At 39.1% G+C, this 7,500-nt stretch overlaps 1 protein-coding gene and 1 long non-coding RNA gene across 3 annotated transcripts in view; one reads left to right on the plus strand and one right to left on the minus strand.

Annotated features, from left to right (window-relative positions):
- Positions 1 to 141, plus strand: part of LOC138025185 (sacsin-like) — a 26,708-nt gene extending 26,567 nt beyond the window's left edge. Inside the window, exon 10 of the mRNA XM_068872378.1 lies at positions 1 to 141. This exon is cut by the window's left edge and continues 1,278 nt beyond it. The gene's annotated coding sequence lies outside the window, so the exon portion shown is untranslated.
- LOC138025191 (uncharacterized) overlaps positions 1 to 7,372 on the minus strand; it is a 31,254-nt gene extending 23,882 nt beyond the window's left edge. For both annotated transcript variants that reach the window (XR_011127148.1, XR_011127149.1), the window contains exon 1: positions 3,934 to 7,372. This is a non-coding gene — a long non-coding RNA (uncharacterized lncRNA). The remainder of the gene's footprint in view (positions 1 to 3,933) is intronic.
- Between the last annotated feature and the right edge of the window lie 128 nt (positions 7,373 to 7,500).

The following is a 7,500-nucleotide window of genomic DNA, read 5'->3' on the forward strand; positions in this document are numbered from 1 at the left end:
AAGTAGTCTCTTTAGACATACAACTATCCGTTGTGACTACTATGCCACCAGTGATTTGGTGTTTAATCCATTTTTATTCACTCTTTATTACTGGCCTTTTATAGTACATTTAAATGCTCGCAATAAAATCTTAAAACCCTATGCAACTGCGCTTACTTAAAGAACACTCGCGCTTACTTCAAGACAGGTTCACCCGGGCCGATAAATAAGCCCGACAAATCGCCTGTAAAACAACTATCGGCGAGCGTTACAGTGACTACGCAGTCTAGAACAATAATGAAGCTTCCTGGGTGGATCGTACAACTTGACAGCATAAGGGCTAGTATTGCCTCCAGAAAACAAAACAATAACAATATGTTGTTCAAAATGGCAGAATCTCTGACACAATCTGTGCGTAGTCACAGGAAAAGCAAAGCGAATTCGCTGAAAGCTATAGATCATACAGGTTACCCATGAAATTACTTGCGGGAAAGGAATAATATTCTGATCGAGTAGATCCTGAATTAACACTGGACAGATAAAGAGTGGACCGAAATTGAAATTAAAGAGAGCACGCTTCTCATCACACTGTGAAGATAATAAGCCGTTTTTTGGGATGTCACGTGTTGCGTGACATCCCAAAAAACGGCTGCAAAGGAGACTAGTCGGTCACGAGACACGGAACATTTCAAAAATAATTCTCAGTGTTCAGTGTTTCGTAAGCGCACAGTGACTGAATTTATAATACCAGTCTCTCAGTGCTTTTTCAGAAAAAAGATAGAAAGAACTCTCCCTCGCCAGGCTCTTCGTTTTGCTAAATTCGTACACGGGCACAACAAAGACTCCAGAAACTAAATTCACATGTGTTCATAGGAGGGGGACATTGAGGTTTGCGGTATTGCCGGCGGTATTGGACAATTTTTCTTGCGGTATTTCGGTAATTTTTAATGTCAGAATGCAGTATTGCGGTATTCTCCGAATCTGCGGGATGCGGTTTTTTTTAGCATTTTGGACGGTATTAAAAATTTATCCTCCTGGTCCTCCGACGTTTCCCAACAATAACGCTTCAAAAATGGGCAAATTTAAATTGAAATCCGCCATCTTTGTTTTTGTGTACGCAAACGAGGCTATGACGTAGCAATAGTCAAGGATTTCTCCGGATGACTAAATGTACTTGATGGAAAGAAGAAAAACACAAGCGAGGAGAGCAATATTTTGTAGACTTGAATCTTAATCCACCTCAGAACAGATTTACCTGGTGGTCGTTAAACAGGGTTTCATATGTGAGTTATATGCAGGAGTTTTACAAAGCGAAAGGGAGCTTGCAGTGCTATCCCGCGCTCATTGCTGTGAAATAAATGCCTGGAAATCAAGTTTAATCTGTCTACCGTGGCTTTCTACGAGATCCCTGTTACAACTTCAAAGCAAACGATCGATTTATATATTTCCATCAAATGGTAAGAGTAAATCGTTTCAGTAGTTTCTATACTGCTAACAAAATTCAACCACATTTCAAGTTACGTTTATATTAGCGCATAACAGCGAAAGTCGTCTATATATGGCTTGATTCAGTTTTCTGGCTCCAATATAATGATATTTTGGACGAGTTGACTGAGATTTCCGTATTAAGCGAATGTCCTCCTTGGTAAAATGACAGACCCAAAGAGACAATATAGCAGTCAGGTTTTCACGTTTGAGGAACCCATCCACCTTTTATTTTCGCCGGCCAACTTTTCTTTAAATTTTAATTTCCGGTGTAAGCTTCGATTTTTTCTTGTTTGTGTTCTCAATTCTAGGCATGTGTCTAGTTTCATCCCCCTCGAAAGCGTACACCCCAACAGCGGCAACTGTCGATGTGAAAAAGCCTTGCTCCGTGCATTGAGCACCATCTGAAAGTTTCGTCGGCTTATTCTAAATTAAACGCTTCCCCGTATGAAAGCAAACAAATACGTTTGCTGAAGCATCGAAGACGGCTGACGCTGAAGGAAGAAAGTGAAAGGTACGCTTGTCGAATTTCTTTGTCGCATGTTCCAGGTTTTTGTCTTTTACACTTGCTCTGGCTGATTTTTGCCGCCTAGTTTGATTGACTAGAAAATCTATAAGTATTAAGTGACTTGAGGTTCTGTCGCACTTATGGCCTACATCAGTTCTACCTATTGAACCACAAGACTGTTTACCATAGTTCATCTTACATTTGAATTTCTCGAAGCAGAAAGGTCACACAAGAACGAGAAAGTGATCGGGGATCGAAGAACTTGGTAAGGTCGAACACCTTTGTTGACTATTGCTACTTCATAACACGTCATATCCAGGATGGCGCTCTCCAAGTCACCAAAGAGGCAACTTTTAAGTGCTCTTGTCACATTTTAACAGGGAAATGGACAAAACGGGAATTATTTTCGAATTCCTGGGGAAAAGTTTTCATAATTGAGAGAAAATTTTTCTTGACCGTACTTTCCCTTTAAAATACACTAGGGAAAAAATATGCTAATCAAATGAAAAATGAAATAGAAACGATAAAATCACAAAGCGAAGCGATTTAAAAAATATATATATCCAGAGTTAGTAGAGGGGACTGGGTTCCCCTCTACTAACTCTGATATATCAATATTTTAAGGGCCCGTTTACATGGAAAGAGGATGATCCTAGCGCTGGGATCATCCTAGCACAAGGATCATCCGAGCGCGGTATGTTTTCAGTTTTCAGTTTACATGTGAAGGGTTGTATTTGGCCCCAGTGCTAGGATCATCCTACCGCTAGGATCATCCTATCTGAGAGGAGGGATGATCCTGGCGCTAGGAAGATCCTAGCACCATGTAAACTGCCTTCGTTCGGAAGTTCCTGGTACTAGGGACAAAAAAACAAACATGGCGGCGGCCGGGTGTTCACGGTATTCAGCTACCAAAGGTCGACAATTTCGTCTGGCGTTGCCACAGGACGATTCTAATGATTCTGATGACCGCCGACAATATTCAGGACCAGTTTTGTTTCACCACCCAAGCGAGAGACACAGTGGAAAATAACGAGCAATCGATCGACAGCAATGTCGAAAACGCTGCGAATCGAAGGCATGCGAATTTATCCGAATACATCCGAATACATCCGAATACATCCGAATTACGTGTTTGTTGTTCTCGCCCGCCATCTTGCTTTCATTCTCCACTTCCACCTAGACAGAAATTTCTGCATGTAAACCAAACGAAAAGTTGTTTCGCCTTCTAGGATCTTCCTAGCGCTAGGATCTTCCTACATCCATGTAAACAGCCCCTAAAACAGCTTTGAGCTCATGGAGTCCTTTTGTTTGTTTAAAGTAGGCTTTAAGAGCCATTTTCCCAGAAAATCGAAAATCGCAAGACACTCGTGAAAAAATCGAATTTTTTTTTCTTTTGCCAAAACATCCCTTTTAGTACCCTAATTCAAGAAAAAATAGTTTTGGGTTCAAGCGATTCATTGTACGGGAGAAATTACTAAAAGTTTGAAAAATCGATTTTTTGCTGGTTTTTCGTACTCAAAACAACGGAATGCGACCGCAACTTCGAGAAAACGTTGAACGCATAAGAAACAATCCCTAGCATCAAAACTTCAGCCGAGAATTATTACATACTTACTCTTTAATTTATGAAAGAAAATTTGAAGAAAGAAGTTTTTAACAATTACAATCGACAAGTTTAAAAAGGTCAAATTTGTATCTCTGGAAATGTTAATAAATGAAGGCGAACTTTAACTGTTGTAAAAGCCCTCTGGTATATGCCGCTTCCTTGTAAAACCCATATAGAATAGAACCTTGGCTATTGAACTAAGTTACTGGAAAGTTTTAGCTCTGGGAATCCAATACAGTTCTCACACTAAAGTAAGCAATTTGAGTATCTGAGTAAATAAAACGTATGCAAATTAGACGGCCCGCTGAATAAATTCATATTTTTAACGCAAAGTTTTGTTGAACGAACAACTTACCATTGCTTGTTGTGAGAGAAGTTAAATCCATCTCTTAATCTGTTTGTGGCAACTCATCCATAACTGATTTCGACCAAAATGTGTCCAGCAACTTCAGCGCTTGAGCTATCTAAACACTTCCCACGCAGCGCTTATTACGCGTCATCAGACGCTTCTGTAATAATGAAACCCGATTATGTTTTGGTCCGAAAATAACATACAATGATGAAAATTAACCACCGCTCAAACCACACAGTTAACAAGGTGAGTATTACTCTTATTGAGCGAACAAATCAGATACTAGACGGGATAACAAGATCATATGACGCATAATTTAACAAACGCGCAGAGATTGGTCACGCTAGCTTGTCACATACGACTGTACGTACTATACTTTGTACACATTGTAAACAGATTAAGAAACAATTACAGCTGTCCCAATGAAAAAATGTACAACCCTACGTCTGTTTATAGATCATCAGTGTAGAAATATTCGACTCTGGGAACAATATTAATATAACATTTCCAGGTCAAATGCTCCTGGAATAAAATTCATATATTGTCACGAAGTGTTTCGCAACTTACTATTGCACGTGCCTCTACGATTTCAATTTAATTGAATTATTCCCGTCTAGTATTACGAAATGCTACCCTGCTCACAGACGTTTTTTCTGTTTTGGGAATTTGGTGCGCGCACAAGATAAGCGATTGCCCGTGAGAGAGGGCGGAACGCGCTTTTTTTTATACGTGCATCTAAAAATGAAGAGAGTGTGAACAGGCTAGTAAAGTACACAAAGTGCAGAGTTCTGCCTAAACGGTGTTCTCACTTCTCCTCAGAGGCTACTTCCAGAAGTGAATCATTCACCATTTGTCCTCGCCGCAATAACTAAGTCAAGAAAAAATCTATTTTGTTCATTGTTTTGCTTTCTTTGCTTATTTTTGAAGTTTGTTTATGTTTAAAAGAGTGTTCCTTTTCGGAGAGTGAGATCATTTCTTGTTTGTCAGGCTGAGTCCTTGTTACAAGTCACCTTTCAGTTCGTGACTATTTGCACGTTATAAATGTCTCTCCCCGCTCTAACAAATCAATGACACCTTATCTTATAAATGTGAAGAGGTATTCTAGCCTGCATAACAGGTGCTTTATGAGCCAAGCGAGGCGAACGCGGCATTTGCTCAAAGCGCGAAACGAGTTCGAAGCGCGAGACGAGGGATAAAGAAAGATAAAGCTTTATTTTTTCCTGCCCTCGTCGCGTTTCGCGCCTCGCGCAAAATGCCGCTTTCGCCTAGCCTAGCTCATAAAGCAGGGGCACCCTGTGAAATAACTGTTCGGAGAAGCAAACATTGCCTAGGATTTTCTATAGCTTGAGGAAGACTAAAAATTTCTAGATGACCGTTCCATTCATGTACACAATTTTCGAAGCTTATGTAATAAATTCCCTCCGATTTTCTGAAGTTCATTTTTCCCATTTCACTCCCCAGGTTAGGTTGTTTTTCGTAGAGAAAGGAAGCCTAAAATTTTCGGAATCGAAAATGCCATGCAGAAAGGAACCGAAAAACTATCACTTTCGGAAAACTTTGAATTGCTGCTAAAATGTTCGGGAAAATAACACTGAAGCCCTCGTAACTTCGAAAAGACTCAAGTTACCCCAGGATGCCCTAACAAATATAAATTTCTTAGCGCCACTTAGAAAACATTTCTAGAGATCTAAAAGTACTCTGGATAGCCTAAATAGTCTTTTCAAAGTAATTCGGGGGGAAACCGTCGTTGGGTGCCCCTGATAAAGCGCCTGTTATGCAGGCTGGAGGTATTTCTGCAAGTTCTCTGAGTTCACCAAAGATAACTTTGTTTTTCTTCACTAAACAACATTTCTAGAGGTCTCTAGGGAAAGCGTTACGCGCGAGAATGTGGAATTTTATAACACTCCACATCGCGTATTCAGCCCTGCGGAGTGGTTCTCTTTTTCTCGCGCTCGCGGCTTGAATTGGTCAAATTTAACTCAAAGATTATTATTAGCCTCAATAGGCTTTTCAACAATTTTGAGGAGGTCTCGAAGGTTTCGAGGATGCGATAAGCACACTCAAGTTCGAAGTTGTGTTGTGAACAAGCTCTAAATGAAACTGAGAATTTCTAGTTACCTGGCTAGGGATCCTGGTTTCGGAGGAAAAATGATAAAAAACAAATCCGAAACAAAACTATAGCAAGCTATAAAGTTGAATTTTATGCTTTTTTATTTTGCTGTAGGGATTGTTGCAAGGTGGTAAATTCGGGAATAACGAACTTATTAAGGAAACATTTGTGTTTGAAATATTTTGGGAAATATTATACCTTCACTCTGAATCAAAAACTGTGATGAATGTCTTTTACAACAAGTCAGCATATGCATGTGTCTGGACCAATACAAATATATAAATCAAATTAAGCAAGAAGGTCTGTTCTGTGAAAATTGTATGTATTTTTTACCAACAAAACAAAGACCGAAAACAGAAGCTATTGAGTATTTCGTGACAGTTTGCTAACGTGACCTTGGCATATGTAACCGATTCGTGGGTCAGTAGAAGTCATAAGACCTTGTGGTGGCTTAAAATCTTAACTAAACAAATTCAAAATCGAAGTCAACGGTTTCGAATGCATTTTAATTCTGCTTTTTCCCCCTGAAGAAAACTATTTTACCATTGTGGTAACGGAGTTTCATCAAGCGATGACAGTTTCAGTTCGAAGTTGCGATCTCAATGATTTCGCTGCGGCAATGTGGCTGAACAAACGTTTTTCAGTCGTCATATAAAAAGTTATTTACGGCTCTCACCAACACAGCTGAAAGCTAGAAATAAAATTTTCACTGTAAAAACATATTACTAGCAACAGTAAGTAATCCTTTTGCTCTAAACTTTGTTTAGTATGAATTCCTTCAGCGGGCCGTCTAATTTGCATACATTTTATTAAATGAAATTCTCAAATTGCTTACTCCAGTGTCAGGGCTGTATTTAATTCCCAGAGCTAAAACTTTCCCGTAATTTACTTCAATAGCCAAGGCTTTATTCTTTATGGGTTTTACTAGGAAGCGGCATATACCAGAGGGCTTTTTCAACAGTTAAAGTTCGCTTTCATTTTCTAACATTTCAAGAGACACAAATATGTCCTTTTTAAACTTGTCGATTGTAAATGTAAAAAACTTATTTCTTCAAATTTTCTTTTAGGGCTTCAAAGATTAAGAACGAAATAATATTCGCCTGAAGTTTCGATGTTAGGGATTGTTTCTTATGCGTTCACCGTTTTCTCGAAGTTGAGGTCGGATTCTGTTGTTTTTAAGCGCGAAAAACCAGCCATAAATCGATTTTTCAAACTTTTTGTTATTTCTCCCGTACAATGAATCGCTTGAACCCCAAACTATTTTTTCTTGAATTAGGTCACTAAAAGGGATGTTTTGGCAAAAGAAAAAAAAAATCGATTTTTTTACGAGTGTCTTGCGATTTTCGATTTTCTCGGAAAATGGCTCTTAAGTCCCTTATGAACAGCATCTCAAACATAAGGCAGTCCCACTTAGTTTTGCACTTCCTTAAAATACTGAGAAGTCTCGAAAGACTGGAAAT

This window comes from Montipora capricornis, chromosome 12 (genome assembly GCF_036669925.1).
Source record: "Montipora capricornis isolate CH-2021 chromosome 12, ASM3666992v2, whole genome shotgun sequence".
NCBI classification, from domain to species: domain Eukaryota; kingdom Metazoa; phylum Cnidaria; class Anthozoa; order Scleractinia; family Acroporidae; genus Montipora; species Montipora capricornis.